Source organism: Rattus norvegicus, chromosome 20, assembly GCF_021556685.1.
Source record: "Rattus norvegicus strain SHRSP/BbbUtx chromosome 20, alternate assembly SHRSP_T2T, whole genome shotgun sequence".
Taxonomy (NCBI): Eukaryota; Metazoa; Chordata; class Mammalia; order Rodentia; family Muridae; genus Rattus; species Rattus norvegicus.
Window position 1 is genome coordinate 43,810,909 of NC_141553.1, and position 24,116 is coordinate 43,835,024.

A 24,116-nucleotide genomic window follows, 5' to 3' on the forward strand; every position below is an offset into this window, starting at 1 on the left:
GCAAATGCAAACCATCACTATATAAATTTGGTACAATGAGAAATATTTTTAAGTCTGTACTTAAAAGACAATCTTAGGGAATTTAAAATCTTGAACTTGGGATTATGATAGTGGCTCGTATAGTGGAAGGCTTTGTCAGAGCTGCACTAATAATTTATCAGAATTTTTTTGATCAATGGTAGAACTCTGAAGTTTTGAAGTCTTAATACAGCAGGAGCATAGCATGGGGAAAGAAATCTAAAGTATTTTTCATTCTTTTATGTATCTTAAATCAATTTTTATACCAGTTAAGTTTTCACTTTATTTCATGAACCTTTTTTTTTTTTTTTTGAGGCACAAACAGTCTTTATTGGGTTCACACCAAGAGTCCATTGGTCTTGAGGACCTCTGTGAACTTGCAGATTTTCTTCTCTACATTCTTTTCTGCCTGTTTCCTTACCCTCAAGAGCTGCTTCTTCTTCCGGTAGTGGATCTTTGCCTTTTCCTTCCATTTCTCCTCCAGAGTAGCTGTCACTGCCTGGTACTTCTACCCGACCTCATGAGCCAGACGCCCCAGGTAAGCAAACTTTCTGGTAGGCTTCAGCCGCACAACCTTGAGGGCAGCAGGGACCACCATCCGCTTTTTCTTGTCATAGGGTGGAGGGATCCCATCCAACACCTTGAGGCGTTCCAGGGCAGCCTGGCCTCTTTTGGTCTTGTGCGGCAGCATGCCTCGCACAGTGCGCCAAAAAATGCGGCCTGGGGCTCGGAAGTGGTAGGGGCCTCGAGACGGGTTGGTGTTCATCCGCTTTCGGAGAAAGGCCAGATACTTTAACTTGTTTCTGTAGAAATTTCCAGAAATGTTGATGCCCTCACAGCGTACAACCACCACCTTTCGGCCCAGCAGTACCTGCTTGGCCACAATGGCCGCCAGGCGGCCCAGAAGATGGCCCCGGGCCATCCAATACTAGAACCTGCCCCTCCGCCATCTTCGGCAGCCGCCTAGGAAAAGCTATTTCATGAACCTTAAAACACCTTCTTAGACCCTAAAACGTTCTCTTAGACCCTCATAACCTAACATTTCTTTTTTTTTTTCCGGAGCTGGGGACCGAACCCAGGGCCTTGCGCTTGCTAGGCAAGCGCTCTACCGCTGAGCTAAATCCCCAACCCCATAACCTAACATTTCATATCCACAAACCGTACATAAACGTTACACTTTTCTACCCAGTTATTTGCTATAAATGAGGCACAGAAAATCACTGTAAAGAGAGTTCATTTAGATAAAGGCATAATAAAAATTTGAAAACCGTTTAAATATGAAGCCTGTGAGCAAGGCAAACCTGGTTTTATTTTTAAATAAGAGATCTAGTTTTTTTTTTTAAAGATTTATTTATTAATTATGTACAGTATTCTGCCTGCATATGCCTGCAGGTCAGAAGAGGGTACAAGATCTTATTACAGATGGTCGTGAGCCACCATGTGGTTGCTGGGATTTGAACTCAGGACCTCTGAAAGAGCAGTCGGTGCTCTTAACCACTGAGCCACCTCTCCAGCCCTAGATCTAGTGGTTTTAACTCGCTAACGAATTGACCAATGAAACGACACGGTGGTGGATTACATTGAGGTAAGGAGCTAGTTGTTTATTGTTCTCTAGCTGTCAAAGTACAGTTAGGTTAGCCGTCAATGTGACCCGAGAACTGAGGAGGATAAATTATAATCTAAATGCCATATACTAACTAAAATGATAGAGATTAGTCCATAGTCTACTACCCTGACGGTTGTCCCAGGTTCATATGGTCTCCACGGCAGTGTAGGCAGAAGCAGTCTTTGGCCATCACATGAGAAGTCGAGTTTTCTATGGGGGAGGAACATGGGAGAAATGACGTCACCTTGTTTTAGGCAACATGAGACAATTAACTCTCTGGGTGTCCTTTGCTTGTCCACAGCTCAGTCCTGGCTCTGGCAGCAGGCAAAGCATTAGCTCAGTCTTACCCAGTTGCGTACCACCATCCAGGTAGGATCCTTCCTTGTTGCGCCCATATTTTCTTGGAGTCCTTGGAGGGGGTGATCACTGTTAGGATTAATCCAGTAATTTATAAATCAATAATTATGGTTTTGACGCTGTGCTTCAAAAACTTGAGCGAATAACCCATGTTCAGAACTGGCAATAAAGTAGAATAGTAATAAAACAACTTCAAAATTGTACATATTTAAATAATACTTGAATTCCTATTATATTTGATCCGGTAGCCAGTGAATTGATAGCCTAGGTGGCTGGTGTTGCTGTAAAATTATAAAAATAAAATGCTTTAATCCCCCACTAGGTCCGACACCACAGATATCTGCTAGACATCTTCATCTCAGTCAGCAAAGCCTCTCACCCGCTTTGCTCCATCCCATATCATACTGCCGAAGGCCTCCCTCTGAGCCTGGCAGCCATCTCTCTACCCATCTAGTTCCCAAGGCAGGTTTCCATGCCAGAAACACACATCCCAACTCAGTGGTGACCCCTCTGCCAACACACACCCTCCCAAATACAATTCTCCACAAGAAAGAACGCAATAACCTCTGATCCAGTTGATAAGATATAATTGCCCACCTAAACATACAAAGCCCTGTACACATCCATACCTTAAGAACATTCATAACAACCTGTAAAGGTACAGCGTAGAATCTTTTTTTTTTTTTTTTTTTTGGTTCTTTTTTTCGGAGCTGGGGACCGAACCCAGGGCCTTGCGCTTCCTAGGCAAGCGCTCTACCACTGAGCTAAATCCCTAACCCCTACAGCACAGAATCTTAATGTCAGCTTCCATTTTCTCTTCCGCTGGTTTCTCTCCCGTCTCCTCTTCCTTCAAACTTTTCTCCCACCATCCTTCCTTCTCATCCAATGACAGGCCTCATTCTCTCTTGTGCCTGCCTCACCTGTGACATCATCCCACAGCTGGTGGCAGGAGAAAGAAATAACATCCATTCACACATTCCAGACCAGTCAGAAACAAGTATTGTTAGGACTTAGGTAAAATATTAAGGCCTAAATGAAATGTTAAGGCCTAGGTAAAATGTTAAGACCTAGGAACTAGTCTGCCACTGTAAGGAAACTTTTTCATATGCTTCTGCTGTTACTAGGAAACTTTCTAATGCTAAGATTGATTACATGGTCTGTTGTGTTCTATGCCTTTGGAAATCGATCATAATAGAAGTCAGAAGAACTGTTTTGTATAGTTACCCACAGTAAGCTTGAAACAAAACCAACCACCCAACAGCACTTCCTACACCTGTGTATAAGCTTTTATGGTATAAGCTGTCCCTGGGATGGACCCCAACATATGAGAGACACTTACACCAATATAAGAAACTATTTAGAATAAGATTTCCATTTTGAGTAGTGGTTCATTAAGTTGAAGTTCCCAAGACCACCCTGGGAACTGACTTCCTACTTGGCAGTATGAGGTCCAAACTGAATCCCTTCCAGGACCCCTTGAATGAGACTCACAGAGGTGGTGATCAACACAAAAACAAGAGGAGCTTTATTGATTAAACGCGCTGGGGTTGCCTCCATTCGGAAAGAGAAGACCCTAAGCAGACTAACAGGGAATTATATACCTTTGATTGAGGCAGATTTCTAACAATAAGGGCAGAATTTGAACAATGGTAACTAGGCAGGGTACTATTGGTGGGGTGAAGCGACCTTCAAACTGACTCATGGTCAGTGGACCATCTGGGACTTTCTGAGGGGGTTGGTTGGGGAGTCACAGGTGGCTTTGTTCAACAGTTTAACTCGTAGCTGTTCCAGCAACTAAACTAGCTCTACTCCCCCTGGAAGGGAGGGGTCTTTTTGTGCTTGGAGGTTTGTGGTGGAATTTTCCTACTTGCCTCAGATTGACCCCAACTCTGACTCTTTCAGCAGAAAGAGATATGTATGTGGGCCACTGACATCCTGGTTGGTGAGTTAAGACATGAGTGTTGGGCAAGGCAAGTCCCCTGCCACAGTTAAATACCCCAACCAATGGAAACAGGTTAAACGTACAACAAAGACATGTTCCTATGGAAATCCCCTACCCCTAAATCCTGATTGTTGAAGTAACTTGGCACAGATGTTTTTGGATTTGGGGTTTAAAAACATTGTAGGAACTTAACTCAATGTCAAGGTTTAGTTCTTGAATCTGGACCATGGCCCTGGCTGAAGAGTCCTGTTGCATATGCTCAATAAACTACCCCTGTCTGACTGAGATCACTGTTTTCGTGATTTGTGAAGTGATTCCTGGACCCCAACAGTGTGCAGTGGCCATGTACTAGCAAACACTAGTTAAACATACATTGTAAATTAGCTTTTGTTAATCTGAATAGGCATCTATAAGCTTGAAATTTCATCATTATAAAAAAAATATTTTAAACCAGGATTGAGTCAAATACACAGTGTGCTGTAAAAATATAACTGAATTTCTATCATCATATAAAAATTCCGTCCAGCTTAAAATATGGGACTTGTTGCCTTCTTAGTCTAAGAAGAGATACAATAATAAACTGAGACTGTAGGACCCGATCAGCCCTACTCCAGGAGATCCCACTCACAAAAACGCAGAGATGAAGATTGATGCAATAAGCAAGAGTTTTAATAATCCAGTACACTGGGGTGACCCTGTAAATGAGACAGAGGCGACCACACCCTTTATACTGTTTCAGGGTATAGGCTTTAGGTTACAGCATGAGTTAGTTATTTCTCATTGCTGGGGGCTATTATTTTTTTATTTCATTGGTGGCCACCTATTGTCCTTTGAATTCATTGGAGGCCCTTGGTGGGGAAATATCTTTGGCATGCAGAGGGGGCAGTGAAGGCCCCCTGCTAAGGTCAGTTAGCTCATTTCCTGGAACAGGGTGTTTTCCTAAATTCCACCTGGGGTTTGCCTAAGGCAGCCTTTGTCCTTAAGTTTGAAACTTACAAGAATTTATCAGGACTAAGATATTTTATAATGGGTTTTATGCCACGTGGTCATCCCAAGATGGCGAAGTCACATGGCAAGCTGCAAGCCATGTGAACAACATGGATGCCCAGGTCCCTAGAGATGGAGTAAGAGAAAGGTCACCTACCCCGGAATTCCTTAATGTGCTTTAAATCAGGCTTGTGAGCTCTCTTGGTTGTCTATCTTGGTAACGGGAGGCAATGTAAAACTCAAGAAAAGCCCACTGAGTCCTGCGTCCAGGATGTCCCCACCCACAGAGACACAGAGACAGAAATCGATGTGAAAAACAAGAGGTTTTACTAGTCCAGTGCACTGGAGTCGTTTTGCAATCGGGGCAGAGGCGACCCCCGGGAACAAAGGCACACACTTTTTATACCATTTTAGGGGTACAAATTACATCAGCAAGGTTACAGTCTAAACTTGTTGGCTAAGCATATTGACCTTTAAATCTATTGACTAGTAAGTATGACATACATTCAAGCTCCGGCAGGGAGATATCTTTGGCCCTGTAGAGGGAATAGTGGGGGATCCTGGCCCTATTGCGGTTGTGACACTTATAGAATGGGATGTTTACTCAGCAAATCCTTGTGGAGCTCCCGGGTGGGAAGTCCTAGGCACCTGATGTTTTCTAAGATAGCTTTTGTCTGCTTGGTTCCCACATTCCACAACAACAGCATGCTGGACTTCTGCAGAGTGAAACCCTTGTGTTTACACTATATATATATATATATATATATATATATATATATATATATATATATATAATTAAATTTATATATATATATATTAAAATGAGGGCTGCATGCAAATTACATACACACATATACAGACTTAAATCCAAATTACATACACAGAGAGCTGAATTTTAGTTACATACACACATACACATATTCTTAACAAGGGCTATATAGGGATTGGGGATTTAGCTCAGTGATAGAGCGCTTGCCTAGCAAGCTCAAGGCCCTGGGTTCGGTCCCCAGCTCCGAAAAAAAGAAAAAAGAAAAAAGAAAAAAGAAAAAAGAAAAAAAAAAAAACAAGGGCTATATAAAGCCAAATATTGTTGCAGATTATATAAATTTTAACCCATACCTAATGAGCAATTTATAAATCCTTAGACAAGAGTTCACAGCATAATCTTTTTTTTTTTTTCCAGGAAGAGGAATGGGAGAGGGGTGGGTGGATCCATTCTGGCAGGCAGAGAACCAGAGCTATGTGGAGGACTTGGACTCTAGATGGAATTTGCCCTGAAACTGGAAGCAGTTTATGGTGACGAGTAAAAAGGTAAGCTGTTGCTAGGTCCCTGGGAGAAACCTAAAAGAATCGCCTATAAGAAACAACTTCCTTCTAGAAAAAAAAAAGAAAAAAAAAGCCAACTTCCTTATATAATTCACACATTTTTCTCTCTTCCTCTACTCCCCCTCCCCCTCTCCCTCCCCGCCTCCCGCCTCCCTCTCCAGTTCTCCGCCTCCGCCTCCCTACCCCCTCCCCTCCTCTCTCCCTCTCCCCTCCCCCTCTCCCTTCCCCTCTCCCTCTCCCTCTCTCTCTCCCTCTCTCTTCACATGCATGCTCTTTCTTTCTCTTCTATGTCCCCTTTGTCTCCTTCTCCATGGCAACTACACTGACCTCTTCCTATAAAGTCTGTAAACCCACCCATGAGCTTTTCCCCAATAAACCTGCCTTTATATACTTTAATTTGTCTTGAATTGGCTCATTTCATTGGCAGAGGGAACTTATCACTTTACATGTTCTAAATATTAATCTTGTTAAATATGTATCTGACAGAGTTCCTCCCATTTTCTTCTCCCTTATTTCCTTTGTTTTAATTTCGTATAATTCTAACTGTCAATTCATTGATTATTTGGAGTCATTACTTTTCTGATTGCCTAATTAACATATTCATGATTTGTTTAAATCTTTTGCCTATTTGTTATGTGTGTGGGCATGTATTATAATATCCTCTCAAATATGATTTATCCTTCGTTAATTCACACAAGATCAACATGGAAAGACAGATCACTACCTCCAGAAATCCCTTATCTCCACACCTGCTAAAGTATTTTGCAAGTATAAAATGTGGAAATTATCAGCCCCTTTGCAGGGATGTCTGCAAGCATCAGCATCACGATTGGCAGGGAAATGATCTGGGTGAAGTTAAGAAGAAATCAACTTTAACTGGAGCCAGGTCAAAAACTTTGGAGTCTAACCAAGCCGTTGACTGTTTTTCCTACACATTTCAACACAGTGAAACTTTGAGGAAAAAAGTCTCCGTGTTACAATTATCACAACGAAGCTTTAGGAGTGACTGCATTGAAACTCCCTTGCAAAGCACCTGTGACCTTTACCATAAGAATGAGTTCTAGCAGGGCTGGAGAGATGGCTCAGGGGTTAAGAGCACTGACTGTTCTTCCACAGGTCCTGAGTTCAAATCCCAGCAACCACATGGTGGCTCACGACCATCTGTAACGGGATCTGATGCTCTTTTCTGGTGTGTCTGAAGACAGCGACAGTATACTTATATACAATAAATAAATCACAGAGAGATAAAGCTCAGGATTAGCATGTAAACTATGTACAGGATTGGGGTACGGGTGGTGTGTGTGTGTGGATTCGGGGTGAAGGCTGGCTCCACAGAATAGCAAAAGATCAGCAAATATCAGTTAGCACTTCCAAGAAAACAGGCAGGCATCTCCCTTCTGTTGAAAACAGAAAGCACGCATGTTTAACAATTCTGGCTTCTTCGGTGCTTCCTGTAAGCTATGCCTTTGAAACCCATATAAGGGATAGAGCATGTAAAGTTCTATTCTGTCTGGAATATAAGAATTCCCCGAGTCTATACTTCCTCAGGGAGTCTTGCAGAATTCAAATCATCTTGGAGCAGGGAGTGGTAGAAATCGATTGTTGCGGTGCACAGATTCTTTTATTTATTTATTTATTCATTCATTCATTTTTTTTTTTTTACTTATTTACAAAAGTGAAAAATCGTAAAGGGAATTAGGAATCAAAGATGTTAGAAAGTCAAGCCGTGGTTGTAAGTCTCTCTGGGACAGAGAAGTACACAAGGGACTTTTTGCCCACATTCGCCGCCTTGTCAGCACAGCTCACTGAAGTGTGGTGCCTCTTATCTGCACGGAATGGAGGCAGCAACAGTTACATGCATATATTATATCACAACAAAACGGAAGAAAGGTAAGGCTAGGCCTCCTCGAAAGCTTTTAAGTCAACGGTGCTCACAGACACCTGAAAGTGAGCAGACCAAGCCAGAGCTGATCTCATGGTACTTCTAGGATGATGGACTAGCAAGCAAGCACTTCCTTATCCAGGGAGGAGGGTGGGATTTGTCAGAGATGACTCCAGGGATACTTTCAATCTAATCTGATTTACTCAAATGTGATTTTCATTCCATTATTCACGGTATAGGTTCTAGGTCCCATGATGCCCAAGTGCCATGGCCAGAGTAAAGCTGCTATAAAAGTGTATTTGTAGGAACGCAATGTGCCTTGTCCAATGCTCTCTTGCCATTGTCATGTTCAGGACCAGTTTAACCACATTAAGTGCTGCCCTGAAGACCTGAAGTCTACTCATGATCCCTGTGAGTCTGCCCCTAAGTTGATTCCAATTGGTAATAAAGATGCCCACAGCCAATAGCTAGGCAGAAGAGACATAAGTGGGGTTTTCCATTTCCTGAGCTTGGGATCAGAAGAGGAGCTTGAGGAGAAAAATGTGCAAGTAGGAGGAGGAGAAGCCACCATGTGTTAGGCAAGCCTTAAAAAACATGGTTCTGTGGGCTTGTCAATTGGAATTAAGAGCAGCCCAGATACAACATAGTAAGTAGTAAGTAATAATTTGGGATTATCAATAGGAAAGTAGATTCCAATAGCATAGAGGCTAGGTATCTGCCCAGCTCTTGTGCTGCTTAAGGCTTATTTTAAATATAAATACTGAGTGTATTTTTTATCCAAGAACCAACGAAGGTGGGGAACAAATCTCAGGCTTGGTCTTAAATACTTATTACAACACATTTTCTCACAGATGGCCTGATATTTAAAAGTTAAAACTAAAAAAACCATGCAGTGAAATACTGAAGGGCACCAACTACACATGGCCAATCCTAGAGAACATAGGGGGCATGGCACAGTGTGCCTGGATGCACTGGAAGAGCCCCACCCCCAAGTCTCAGCACTGATGTTTTGAAATATAATGCTGCGGCAAGGAGATATCTGACAGACACACGGCAAGACGTGCTGCTGAGAAGTTATGCCGTGCAACAGACCTGGTATAGAAGGGAGTTTATTTAGGGAAAGAGAGGGTGGTGAGAGCCTGGAGCAGGGGTAGAGTCAGATGAACAGACATGCAGACAGGCAGACAGGCAGACAGCCCAGAGCAGAGCCTCGAGGGTAGAGAAATGGATGGGACACAGGGAAGGACAGATAGGGGGATAAAGACAGGTGGGAACACAAGGGAACAGAGGGAGGGAGGGAGAGGGGGAGGGAGAGGGGGAGGGGGAGAACTGCTGTGGCAGGTCAATCTTTTTATATGTAACCCACACCTGAAGCACTTGGGGGTAGGAGATGACATAAACCATTGCTAGGCTCCTAACAGGAGCCTAGTGGAATCACCTGTAAGCTAACATGTGGGTCTCCTGATGTGATGCTCTGAGCACAGGTATTGCCTATGCATAGGTCCCGCTGTCTCACTATCAACATCAGAAAAACACAGGCAGAAAGACATTCCGAAAGGACGGAACAACCAAGGATCGTATCCGTTCATGGTAAGGGTAAGAAAGAAAAAAAGGAACCACTGAGAAACGGCTCCTGTAAAGGAGAACAAGCAGGTATAATCCCAGACAATCTGGAAGTCGACCTGGAACCAGCAGAGAAACAAGAAATGAAATCCCTTCCAGAGCTGGCTATGGTTTTGTACAACTACTGTGCTAGCACAGAAGCTGAAGTAGGAGGGTTTCGATTTTGAGGCCAGCCTAAGCTACAAAGCTAAGATCTATTTAGAAAACAAACAAATATTGTAAACCAAAAGTACTAATTAGCAGTTAGGATAGTTGTAAAAATATTAACGTAAGCTGGGCATGGTAGTGAATGCCTTTCATCCCAGCACTGAGTAGACGGAGGTCGGTGAGGGGAGTTGTAAGCCAGGCTAGGATACATAGTGAGTTGCAGGACCACCAGAGATACACCATGAGACCTTAGCACAAAAATCAATCCAACGAACAAAAAGCTGAAAAAATATGCAATGTAAGAGCACGTGTTTCCTGAGTTTATCAAGTAACAATAATCTGACTTCCTGTTTACACGTCCTTGTATGGCTGTACCGAAGGACATCAGTTCTCAGGAAAGACAAAACACAAATGCGTGACTTCTCACGGAGGGAGAAACTACTATTGCAAAAGAAGTTCTATAACCAGCGAGCAAAAACAAAAGGGCGGGAGACAGGGGAAACCAGACTGAAGAAATGGCTCAGTGGATAAAGTACCTGCCACAGGATAGCCTGAGGACTTCAGATCCCAGCACCTCACCCTCCACAAAAATGAGAGTGAGGGTGTGTGCGTGCGTGCGTGAGTGCGAGTGCGAGTGCGTGCGTGTGTGCGCGAGTGCGTGCGTGCGTGCGTGCTTGCGTGTGTGTATAAATAGATCATTGGGTTGCTGGCCAATGATTTAACCTACCTGCCTAACCTACCCAGTGAGCCCAGGTAAAACCCTGTCTCAACAGACGCAAGCGTCACCAACAGAATACAAGAGATGGACGAGAGAATTTCATGCATAGAAGATACCATAGAAGATAAGGACATATTGGTCAAAGAAAATACAAAAGGTGAAAAGTTCCTAACCCAACATATCCAGGAAATTCAGGACACAATGAAAAGATCATCCCTAAGAAAAATAGGAAGAGAAGAGAGTGACGCTTCCTAGCTCAAAGGGCCAGAAAACATTTTCAACAAAATCATGGAGGAAAACTTCCCTAAACCTATACCACACCAAATTAATTGAACAGAAGAGAAAATCTTCCTGCCATATAATAACGAAAAAGAAAACCTAAATTTACAGAACAGAGAAAAAATATTAAAAGCTATAAGAAATAAAAGCAACCTATCAAAATTACACCAGACTTCTCAAGAGAGATGACGAAAGCCAGAAAATCTTGTACAGATGTTTTACAGACCTTAAGAGACCACAGATACCAATCCAGACTACTGTACCCAGCAAAACTCTCAAACACCCTAAGTGGCGAATCCAAGATATTCCATCACAAAACCAAATGTAAGAATATCTTTCTACTAATACAGCTCTACAGAGGATACTAGAAGCAAAACTTCAACACAAGTAGGGTGTTCACACAGAAGAAAACACAAGAAGTTAATCATCTCCAACAAACCCAAAAGAAGAGAAACAAACACACACACACACACACACACACACACACACACACACACACACTAACACCCCCAACAACAAAATTAACAGAAACTCACAACCATTGGTCCTTAATATCTCTTAATATCAATTGGATCAATTCCCCAATAACAGAACATAAGCTAACAAACAGGATCCATCCATCATTTTGCTCCATACAAGAAGCATACCTCAGCAGCAAAGTCAGACTCAGAGTAAAGGACTGGAAAAAGTTTTCCAAGCAAATGACCAGTACCAAGAAACGAGCTGGAGTAGCCATTCTAATATCCCATAAAACAGATTTTCAACCAAAAGTTGTCACAGGAGGTAGGGAAGGACACTTCATAATCACCACAGGAAAAATTCACCAAGATGAACTCTCAATTCTGAACATTTATGCCCCAAATGCACAGGCACCCACATCTGTAAAAGAAACTTTACTAGAGTTCAAATCACACATTGAATCTCATACAATAATAGTGGGGGACTTCAATACCCCACTCTCACCAATTAAATAAAATAGAAACTGAACAGAAGTTATGAACCAAATGGACTTAACAGCTATCTACAGAACATTTCACTCCAAAACAAAAAAATCTACCTTCTTCTAGGCATCTCCTGAAACCTTCTCCAAAATTGGCCATATAATTAGACACAAAGCAAGCCTCCACAGATACAACAAGATTGAAATAATTCCATTCATCCTATCAGATTACCATGGACTAAGGCTAGACTTCAACAACAACAAAACAACAGAAAGCCCACATATTCATGGAAATTGAACAACTCTCTACTCCATAATAATTTGGTCAGGGAAGAAATAAAAAAAAATTAAAGACTTTCTAGAATTCAATGAAAATGAAGGCACAACATACCTTAACTTATGGGACATAATGCAAACAGCATTAAGAGGAAAATTCACAGCACTAAGTGCCTGTGTAATGAAATTGGAGAAATCCTATACTAGGAACTTATCATCACACCTGAAAGCTCTAGAACAAAAAGAAGCAAACACACCCAAGATGGCAGGAATTAATCAAACTCAGGGCTGAAATCAACCAAGTAGACACAATGAAAATAATCCAAAGAATCAACAAAGCCAAGAGCTGGTTCTTTGAAAAGATCAACAAATAGACAAGCCTGTAGTCAAACTAACTAAAGGGCACAGAGGCTGTTTTCAAATTAATCGGAAAAGAAAGAGAGACATAACAATAGAAACTGAGGAAATTAAAAAAAATCACCAGACCTTTCTACAGAACCTATACTTGATAACCTGGAAAATCTAGATGAAATGGATGATTTTCTAGACAGATAGCATATACCAAAGATAAATCAAGAACAGGTAAACTATCAAAACCACCCCATAATCCCTAAGAAAATAGAAGCAGTCATTAAAAACTTCCCCCCAGAACCCCCCCAAAAAGAGAAAGCCCAGGGCCAGATGGGTTTTTTGCAGAATTCTACCAGACCTTCATAGAATTGGTAATACCAATATTCCTCAAACTATTCCACAAAATAGAAACAGAACACTACCTAATCTAATTCTATGAATCCACGGTTTCCGAAGCCACACAAAGACCCAACAAAGAAACAGAACTTCAGACCAATTTTCCTTAAGAATATGAATGCAAAAAAAATACTCAATAAGAGTCTCAAAAACTGAATCTGAGTACACATCAAAACCATAATTTACCACGATCAAGTAGGCTTCATTCCTGGGATGTAGGGATGGTTCAATATATGAAAATTCATCAACATAATACAGTATATAACCAAAAAAATCACATGATCATCTCATTAGATGCTGAGAAAGCATTTGACAAAATTCAACACTTGAAGTCAAGGTATCGCTATTTGAGGATGATATGATAGTATACATAAGCAACCCAAAAATTTCTACCAGAAAACCCATACATCTGATAAACAACTTCAGCAAAGTGGTTAGATATAAAATTAACTCAAACAATTCTGTAACCTTCCTTTATACAAATAAGGAATGGGCTGAGAAAGAAATTAGGGAAACAACACCCTTCACAACCATCACAAGTAATATAAAATATCTTGGTGTGACTCTAACCAAGCATGTGAAAGATCTGTATGGCAAGAACTTTGAATCCTTGAAGAAAGAAATTTAAGAAGACTTCAGAAAATGGAGAGAACTCCCATACTTACGATTGGTAGGATTAACATAGTAAAAATGGCCATCTTACCAAAAGCAGTCTACAGACTCAATGCAATCCCCAACAAAATTCCAACACAATACTTCACAGACATGGAAAGAGCAATTCTCAACTTCATATGGAAAAACAGAAAACAACCCAGGGTAGCAAAAACAATTCTCAACAATGAAAAAAATTGTGGAGAAATCACCATCCTTGACCTCAAGCTATGCTACAGAGCAATGGTGATTAAAAACTATATGATGTTAGTCTAGAGACTGACAAGTTGATCAATGGAATAGAGCTGAAGACTCAGAAATAAACCCACAGAGCTATGGACATTTGTTCTTTGACAGAGTAGCCAAAACCATAAGTAGAAAAAAAAAGAAAACAAATGGTGCTGGTCTAACTGGCATTCTGCCTGTAGAAAAAAGAACTTGATCCATATTTATCACCTTGTACAAAGTTCAAGACCAAGTGGATCAAGAACCTCAAGATAAAACTAGAGACACTGAATCTAATAGAAGTGAAGCGAAATGGGACAGAGCCTTGAACTCATGGACCCAAAGGAAAATTTCCCGAACACCAATGGCTCAGGCTCTAAGATCAACAACTGACAAATGGGACCTCAGGAAACTGAAAACCTTCAGTTTCAGTAAGACAAAGGGCATTGTTAATAGGACAAAATGGCAACTTAGATCCAATAGAGTACTAATATCCAAAATATATAATGAACTCGAGAAGTAAGAATCCAAAAAAGCAAATAACCCAACTAAAAAAATAGTATACAGAGCTAAGGAGAGACTTCTCAACAGAGGAATCTCAAGTGACTGAAAAGCACTTAAAGAAATATTCAACATCCCTAGTGCTACATAAGGGAAATGCAAACCAAAACAACCCCGAGATCCCACCTTACACCAAACAGAATGACTAAGATCAAAAACTCAAGTGGGAGCTCTCCTCTACTGCTGGTAGAAGTGCAAACTCATAGAACCACTTTGGAAGTCAATTTGGCGGTTTCTCAGACACCTGGGAATAGTCTACCCGAAGACCTAGCTATACCACTCCTGGACATATACCCAAAAGACACTCTACCGTCCCACAAAGATACTGCCCAACCGTGTTCACAGCAGCTTTAGTTGTAGTAGCCAGAAACAGGAAACAACCCAGATGTCCCTCAACTGAAGAATGGGTAGAGTAAAAGGGTCACCTACACTGAAACACTATTTAGCTATTAAAAAACAAGACAAGATGAATTTTGCAGGCAAGTGGATAGAACATGAGAATATCATGCTGAGTTAAGTAATCCAGTCCCAAAAGAACATGCATGGTATATATTCACTTATGAGTAAATATTATCCATAAATACAGTTACACTACACAGACCCAAAAAAGTCATAATAGGTTAATGGGAGGGGGCTGGGTGGGAGAGGAAATAGCAAAGAGAATGGGAGGTCATGAACAGGTGTGGGAAGGGACAGGACAGATGGCCAAATGGCCATGAGAATTAATGAAAATCTGCAATTGACTTGGGTGGGGAGGTGGGGGAGCATTTCCAGGAACAGACAGAGACCTGGGATAAGGGAGGCACCCAAGGGTATCCTTAGCTGTGACTCACAGCATTGAGGATATGGGCCCTGAAGAGGCCACCCCCTGTAATCAAGGAGGAACACCAATGGACTCATACCAAAATTTATCAGGGGATGGAGCAAAGACTGAGGGGATGGCCAACCAATAACTCAACCAATTTTAGACCCCTTCCATGGGCAAGCATCAATCCCTGACTCTATTACTGAAATAATGCTTGCAGGCAGGAGTCTAGCATGACTGTCCTCTGAGAAGCTCCACCCAGCAGCTGACTCAGACAGACGCAGAACAAACAGTGAATGGAGCTTGGAGGTTCTTATGGAAGAATAGGAGGAAGAATTTCAGTCCTGAAGGGGAAAGGAACTCAACAGAGTCAATTAACCTGGACTCTCACAGACTGAACCACCAACCAGAGAACATACATCGGCTGGACCTAGGCCTCCTGGCACATATGTAAACGATATGCGGCTTGGTCTTCATGTGGGTCCCAAACAACTGGAGCAGGGGCTATACCAAAAGATGTTGCCTTTCTGTGGGATATGTCCTTCTAGCTGGACTGCTTTGTCTAGTCTCAGTGGGAGAGGATGTGCCTAGCTTCACAGAGACTTGATGTGCCAGGGTTGGGGGAAATCAAAGGAGTCCCCCACTCATTCAGAGTTAGAAGGGTGGGGGGGTTGGAGAAAGGCTTGTGTAAGAGGGTGACCACCAAGAGGGGGGCAGTGAATGGGATGTAAAATGAATAAGTAAAAGAAAACAAATAGGGGTTGGGGATTTGGCTCAGTGGTAGAGTGCTTGCCTAGCAAGCGCAAGGCCCTGGGTTCGGCCCCCAGCTCCGAAAAAAAGAATAGAAAAAAAAAAAAAAGAAAACAAATAAGTAAATAAATAATAACAAAAGATCTTGTCTCAAAAAACAAGACTTAGCACAGCGCATTGTACACAGACCTTGGACACTGTTCCTCCAGAGGCAGAGGTAGAAGCAAGTGGATCTCTGTGAGTTCCAAGACAGCTTGATCTATATATTGATACTGAGCTTTGAGCCAGTCAAGGTATGGCCTAGTGAGTAAAAGTGGTTTTGGGATCTCTGGGAGATAGCAGTTCGGTACCTAGAACCCATAATCAATGGCTCACAATGACTGTAAGTCCAGCTCCAGGGGACCTGACACCTTCTTTTGACTATTCAGCAAGTGCTCAAATGCAGGATATGCATGTGTGTGGTGAGTGTGTAAGTGCATGTGTGCACACATACAAGCATACACACAATAAATGAATAAAATTTATAACAAAATTATTTTCTACTTGGCGGTAATTTCACATGCACATTCTTGCAAAGTAAAGTAAACTTTAGTTTCGAAACTATATCTGTATTGTAACCCTGAGAAACTTTAAAAATAATTTTATGGGATAACACAAATTTTATCTGAAAAAAAATGATGCTTCACGTCTTGTGCAGCATTCTTCAGAAGCTAGATATTTAGTGAGGATAAATTTGAGATAGAGAAACACTGTAATAAAATAAAAGGAGATTTTGCCAATGTTCTTTTTTATTCACTCTAAGTTCGTAAGATGCGATTGCTGAAAATACCATATGCTATGGATGTAGGACACAGAAAAGCCAACCTCAAGTGTGCTGGGAACTTCCTCTCATGGCTAGCTATCAGAGAGCTGGAACGTGCTAAGCAGACTGATGAGGGAGAAAGATATCAATGGTCCTACCTAGCATTGGAACCTGGACCTTCCAAGTAAATTATGTCCACTAATGAAACAGTGGCATGACTGTTAAGGTGTAACCAGCCACTTTATTATTGGATTTGAAGCCTGGTTCACAAAAGGGAATTTAATGGTATTGTAATTCTGGTTGTAAATTGGTATTATAAAGCCCTTGACTGGGAGGCCATAGGCCCCAGAGTAGAACCTGCTATTAGTATTTTGATAAATACTCTTGCTGTCAAATTGCCTTTTAAATATGTATACCCATAGACCTTGGTTGCTCTCAACCTAGGTCAGAGAAGCTTCATTTTTGCAGTGGGCAGAGATCATATCTGGTCAAATGCTGAGAATAAAAGACTGAATATTCAGCCCTAAAAGAAACATCTGTGGTAACCTCACTGTAAGTGAAATTATACATTCTAGCTGGCCTGTATAAAAGTCATACACTCCAGGTATTTTATTTATAAGCTGTAAACCTAGGTTGGGCAGGCTATGGAGCTGTTCTAACTTACGTCCCAGCCATATGCCTCTTGTTACTTGTTGTTTCTCTTGGCCGCATGTTCATGGTCCATCTCCTCTCATGATAGCTTCCTCCTCTCCTGGTGTCCTTTCTTCTTGACCCCCGGTTAGGTAACTGAAAACCTACCTGCCTTTATCCACTGCCCAGTCACATACTTTAACCTTTTAATGACCAATTAACTTGGAGAGCAAGGTTACATAGTATCACTTGGTGTACAGGAAGATCTCCTCATAGAGGGCAACCAGATCTTGGAGGCCAGTATTTAGTGTTTGAATACATAGCAGCCCCAGAGCAATCCCAACACCTCACCACAACCAAGGCCCAGGGAATAGCACAGGAAAAGAGGCAGAAATTAAGAGCTGAAGCGTGGGAGTTGGGGTGAGTGCTGTGAAATGCTACCATCCAAATACAACAACACTATCACACTCACAGACTCACAGCATCTGTGGTTATCTCCACAAGACCTGAGCAAGATCAAGCCAGCCGAAATCCAAGCATAAGGTGGGTTTGATGATCTTTAAGTCTTTACTGAAGAGCTAATAGGAGCTCATAACTGTTTGCAGAGTGAGAATCACTTGTTTCTGAGAAGGCAACTACTTGTCCATTACTGTGTTTCACTGTCATATACATATGGGCTACACTGTTTGTGGTGGTTTTAATATGCTTGGTCTATGGGAAGTGGCACTATGAGAAGGTATGGCCTTGTTGGAGGAAGTGTGACACTGTGGGGATGGGCTTTCAGGTTTTGTGCTCAAGAACCATATAAGAATCTTCCCCAAATGCCTGTAGGAAGACAGTCTCCTTCTTTGGTTACCTTTGGATCAAGATGTAGGACACTTAGCTTCTTCTAGAGCCTTCTATCTGCTTGGAAGCAGCCACGTTTCCCACCAGGAAAATAATGGACTGAACCTCTGAAACTGTAACAATTGGTACTAGGAGTTGTGGTACTGCTGTGATAGACCAGATCATGCTTTTGTTTGGAGGAATGTGGATTTTGTGACTTTTGAAAGCAGTGGAAAGCTTTAAATGGAGCTTAATGGGCCATACTAGTAGAAGCATAGAAGACGGTGATAATGAGAATAATTTAAACTGTGGGGGTCTGGCACTAGTTGTTTCAAAGAGGTAGAATTTTAGTATGCTGTGAGTCTGTTCTTGTGATATTTTGGTGAAAATATGGATTCTTTTTGCCCTTGTCCAAAGAGTCTGCCTGAGGCCAAGGTGAAGAGATTCAAAATAATTGCATTGACAAAGGAAGTCTGAAATCAACCAAGTTTAGACTCTGGCCTCTGATTAGCTCTTATAAGGAGCATTTTGATCAAGTATGGCAAGCATAGAAAGAAAAATTACAGAATGTGTGGTCCAAGTATTAAGAGAGAACCAGGAAGTACAATGAAGCTAAATCCTTCATTGAAGGATATTAAGTGGAATTAAGGGAGTGGTGACCTTGGGGCAAATCCCACCCAGCTATGCTCATTGTTTATGTGTTTGCAATTGAGCAAGGAATAGTTATATCATGTTAGGCATTATTATTACCTGGTTAGGGCTAGAAGACCTGGCTTTCTATTTGGAACTTGACAAGGGATGGCACATACTTTTGATCAGGACGTTGAGGCATAGTGGCCGTGAAAAGCTTAGGTCTAGGCATGGTGACACATGCCTTCAATCCCAGTAGGCAGAGACAAGCAGATCTCTGATTTCGAGGCCAGCCTGGTATAGAGTAAATTCCAAGTAGAGAAAAGCTTAGGTTGAGAGGTGATGACTTTAATCCCAACATTCAGGAGACAGAGGCATGTAGATCTCTGAGCTCAAGGTCATTTAAAGAGCAAGTTCTAGGACAGCCAAGTCTAAGCAGTAAAGGATGTAACAGACCTAGGGGAAGCGGGTGTGGTGGGGTGTGGTGGGGGGGGTGGGGGGTCGGGGGGGTGGGGAGGTGGGGTGTTCCAGTTTCAGCAAGTAGAGCTCAGCAGCTTCAGCCACATGGCTCTAGTTTCATAGTCAAGAATAGAAGGGGTTACTGGGTCAATTGATGCTGGTTAGCTGGAGTTAAGAAATTAACACTGATTAAGAAAAAGCCAGCAGCATTGAGGTGAAATCTTCTTAAAAGTATTTTCTGAGAGCGCAGAGAAGCTGTGTGTCCAAAGGTGGCAATGTGTTGCCTGTAATTTTTTTTCTCCATCTTTATTAACTTGGGTATTTCTTATTTTCATTTCAATCGTTATTCCCTTTTCTGGTTCCCGGGCCAACATCCCTCTAACCTCTCCCCCTCCCCTTCTCTATGGGTGTTGCCCTCCCCATCCTCCCCCCATTACTGCCCTCCCCCCAACAATCCCGTTCACTGGGGGTTCAGTCTTAGCAGGACCAAGGGCTTCCCCTTCCACTGGTGCTCTTACTAGGCTATTCATTGCTACCTATGAGGTCAGAGTCCAGGGTCAGTCCATGTATAGTCTTTGGGTAGTGGCTTAGTCCCTGGAAGCTCTGGTTGCTTGGCATTGTTGTTCATATGGGGTCTCGAGCCCTTTCAAGCTCTTTCAGTCCTTTTTAAGATTCCTTCAACAGGGGTCCCGTTCTCAGTTCAGTGGTTTGCTGCTGGCATTCACCTATGTATTTGCTGTATTCTGGCTGTGTCTCTCAGGAGAGATCTACATCTGGTTCCTGTCGGCCTGCACTTCTTTGCTTCATCCATCTTATCTAGTTTGGTGGCTGTATATGTATGGGCCACATGTGAGGCAGGCTCTGAATGGGTGTTCCTTCTGCCTCTGTTTTAAACTTTGCCTCCCTATTCCCTCCTAAGGGTATTCTTGTTCCCCTTTTAAAGAAGGAGTGAAACAGTCACATGCCTGTAATTTTTTTAAAAAATGAACACTTGCTCCAGCTAGGCTCTGAAATCAGCAGCCATCGGCCAGTTAGTCAACCCCCTTGGCTAGCTAATGCTTTTCCAAGATCCCAGCTCTGCTTCAAGAACAGTCACTGCCTATTTTCCAAGAGTGCTGCCTATTCCTCCTTGCTCTGTCTCACCCAGCTCCCATTGCTAGCTTCACCGAGCCACCCTGGGCTTTTTGTTCCTTGCCCAAAGCTAGCAATAGCCATGTCACCCAGCTCCCTCTAGCCCCATGGAAGGAAAACACTAGAGGCTTTTATATTTTAAAACTGACCAGGTAACTCAAAGGCTAGGCGAAGAATATCCTGTCCCATCCTCTTTAGCCTCCACAGCTGCCTGTGGAGGCTACAAACTGTCGTTGCCCTGAGAGACCTACAACTCTTCAGTTTCCTATCCACTCGATAGCCTGGTCTGACTCGCCTACCCTCCTCCATCCCCCTCTCTTCCTATCCAGTCTGGAAATCCTGTCTTATCCTTCATCCAGCAATTAGCTTCTGCCATCTTTATTGACCCAATCAAGAACCAATGAGGGAACGTGATTTAGTTATCAGCTCCTCCCCCTACAGCCAAGGTTGTCTCTCGTGTGAGCAGCTAGACCCAGTAATGTATGAGAATCACCCAGGTGATACAGGATTTGAAGGCACAAAGGGGTTATGGCGAGCAGCTGAGGCCTGGCACCATGAGAGGACTGGAAAGGCCACTGATAAAGGCGCAGCTTCAGATGCTGTTGACAGCCCAAGATTGAAGGGGTCATGCAAAGAAGTTAAGTCTTGGCTCCATGAAGAGAGCCTATGAGAGGCTATTGGTGAAGCCCAGTTGCAGCAGAAGACCCCAGTGTATTGGAGATGCCAGTAGCATGGGGTGACCGCCAAGAACACTAACATCAGTGGACTTGAGTCAGTCTCAGCCTAGAGCGCTACAGAGGGCAGAGCTGGAGAAGTGACCCATGCCCTTTGGAGGAGCCCAGAAGATCATGTGTGGATCCCAGACATTAGAATAAGAAGCCGTGAGGTTGAAGTTGCCTTGGAGTACTCAAGATGTAAGAGATACCTGACACCTGCTGAGGAATGTTGCTAACAGGGAGTGGAACCAGCCCAAGAGAAAGAAGTTTGTTGCTGTCAACAAAGAGGAAAGGAATGGAGATCTGAAGAGCATCTTGTCATCAGACATGGAGATAGAGAGGTTGGAGTTTGCCCAGCTTGATTTGGTCCAGTATTTTCTCACTACGATGCTTTGGAATAGTAACATACATTCTTTGATGCTTGAAGTACACAATGTGTTTTCATATTTTAATTTTATAGGGGATAACAATTAAGAGATTGCATGAATCTCAGAAGATTGAACATCGAACATTTAAACATCGTTGAGATTGTGGTGGACTATGAGGACTTTTGAAATTGGACTAATGTATTTTTACATTATGTTATATCTAGGTATGTCACCTATACACTCATTTGAACAAAGCCTGTGGGTGGCAGGAAGTGGAATGTGGTGGTTTGAATGTGGTTGGCCTACGGGAAGTGACCCTTTCAGGAGATGTAGCCTTGTTGGAGGAAGTGTGTCACTGAGGAGGTGATCTTTGAGGTCCTATGCCCAAGTTCCACCCAGTGTGGAGGAAGAGTCACTCTTGGCTGCGTGTGGGGAGACAGTCTCCTTCTCTGGCTACCTTTGGATCAAGATGTAGAGCACTCAGCTCCTTCTAGAGTACTGTGTCTGCCTGGAAGCTGTCAGGCTTTGCACCATGATGATAATGAACTAAAGCTCTGAAATTGTAGCCAGCCTCAATATAAAAAAAATGTTTTATAAGAGTTCCCTTGGTCATGGTATCATTTCACAGCAATGAAACCCTAAGGCATGGATCTTAGTGGTTTACAAAATGATTACAACAAGGAATTGGAAGGGTTTGTCTTAGAGATTTATAGAGAGTTGAAGGGGTAAATATGATCATATTTCATACATGTATGGAATTCTCAAAATAAAAGATTAACTAGACAATACAAGAATTTCACTTTATGTTCTGTTCACCATTCCTTCCCTAGCACCTTATTTATAGTTTGGAGGTGAAGATTTAGAAAATTTACCATAGTAGGAAAGCATTCTTCTTCTTTTTTTTTTTTTTTTTTCGGAGCTGGGGACCGAACCTAGGGCCTTGTGCTTGCTAGGCAAGCGCTCTACCACTGAGCTAAATCCCCAACCCCGTAGGAAAGTATTCTAATATTACATTTCTGATATTAACAAAAGCCATGAAAGTACAGACAGTTCTGAACAAGATAATAAAAGAAAGGAAGAAAGAAGAGATGAAAGGGAATTTTATAAGTGTTTTGTTAGGTGTCAAGTAAGGCGTAAGAGCACAAATGTCAAGCACTTTGATAGCAGAAAATATCGAAGTCGCTCTTTAATTTAAAAAATGTAACATTAACGTCTTAAAGTTCAATTTACAAGGTAGGTTTTATAGAATATAGCATTTTATAGTATCCTGTTCTACATTGTAGCAGAGTAATAAATGTGGATCAGAAAGTAAACAAGGGCTAGAGAAATGGCTCAGTGGTTAAGAGCACTGACTGCTCTTCCACAGGTCCTGAGTTCAAATCCCAGCAACCACATGGTGGCTCACAACCATCTGTAATGGGGTCTGATGCCCTCTGAAGAAACACTTATATATGTAAAATAAATAAGTAAATAGTTAAAAAAAAAGAAAGGTGTTTAAAAAAATGTAAACAAGTGGACCTGCCTTGATTCTTGACCCAGCTAAGTGAACATTTCAAGTGTTATAGTGGGAAACAGTGAAGGACCAAGAGCATAATTTAGTTGAAAAGTTTGTTGGCGTTTTTGCTATTTGTTTTTATTTTTATTTAATTTCTTGTTTGTCTTAGTTTTTGCTTTATGAAGTAATTGGATATAATAGTAATTTTCAAAGCATGTGGTTTTTCTCTAACCCCCGCTCCCTGGCTATTGAATGGATGAGACTAAGACTGTTTAATCAATCTTTACAGCACAAGACCCAGATAGTCATTGATCTATTCTAATCCACTAGGCTAATCTGGCTATTGGTCTTGCTTTTCGGACTTCAGGTGTTTTCTCTGAGTATGTCACCCTGAAAGATCCTAGCTCGAGTCTCAGGATCTTTCAACCCCTCTCTCCCTCTAGCTGGCAGAAGTCCCACCCTATTCTCTCTTCTGCCCAGCCGTTGGCTGATTAGCTTTTTATTGACAAGGCAGAGTATAAGTGGTTAGCATTGTTTGCACAATCTTGAAACAGGAGATATTTGAAAATAAGCATTACAATGCCATGTCCAGATTGCAACAGAAATGAGCATTTAGTAACACAAGGATAAACTTTATACCATGCACAAAAACATGCCCACAATTGGGTTTTTTATTAACACTGACCAATTGCAGCTGTGGAACCGGGAGCCTGGTAGAGACCAGCACCATCCCGTAGAGCAAAAGAAATTCTTTACAATCACAGAAGAAGCTAAACGGGAAGGGTTTCAGAGTTTATAAATTTATGGAAGGTACCAGACAAGCTATAAGGCCATAATTTAAGAAACTGGTTTTTTCCTTACCCTTTTTTGTGGCTGCTTAGTGTTATGAAGTTAGTAACTTAAGAAAGATAATAGCATAGCAGTTCTCCTCCAAGGGCTGTTTGTTTGTTTACACAGAAATAAGTTAATTCAGGCTTCCTATTCCCCATTACTAGGAGTCTTCACTAGGGTCATCCTTGTATGTTCTAAGGAGTCTCCTCCGCCAACCAGGCAAGGCTTCCTGATACACCAACTGAGATACACATCTTCCACCTACAATTTGTCCTGCCTGCAAGATGCATTGGGGTAATGGTGGCAAAAGACTGCTGGGAGTGGCCAACCAGTAACTGATCCAACTTGAGGCCCTTGCCATTAAGAGGGAGCCCATCCCTGACACTGCC

At 42.1% G+C, this 24,116-nt stretch overlaps 1 pseudogene; it reads right to left on the reverse strand.

Annotated features, from left to right (window-relative positions):
• Positions 1–321: 321 nt before the first annotated feature.
• On the reverse strand, positions 322–989 carry Rpl13a-ps2 (ribosomal protein L13A, pseudogene 2; annotated as a pseudogene).
• Positions 990–24,116: the final 23,127 nt, after the last annotated feature.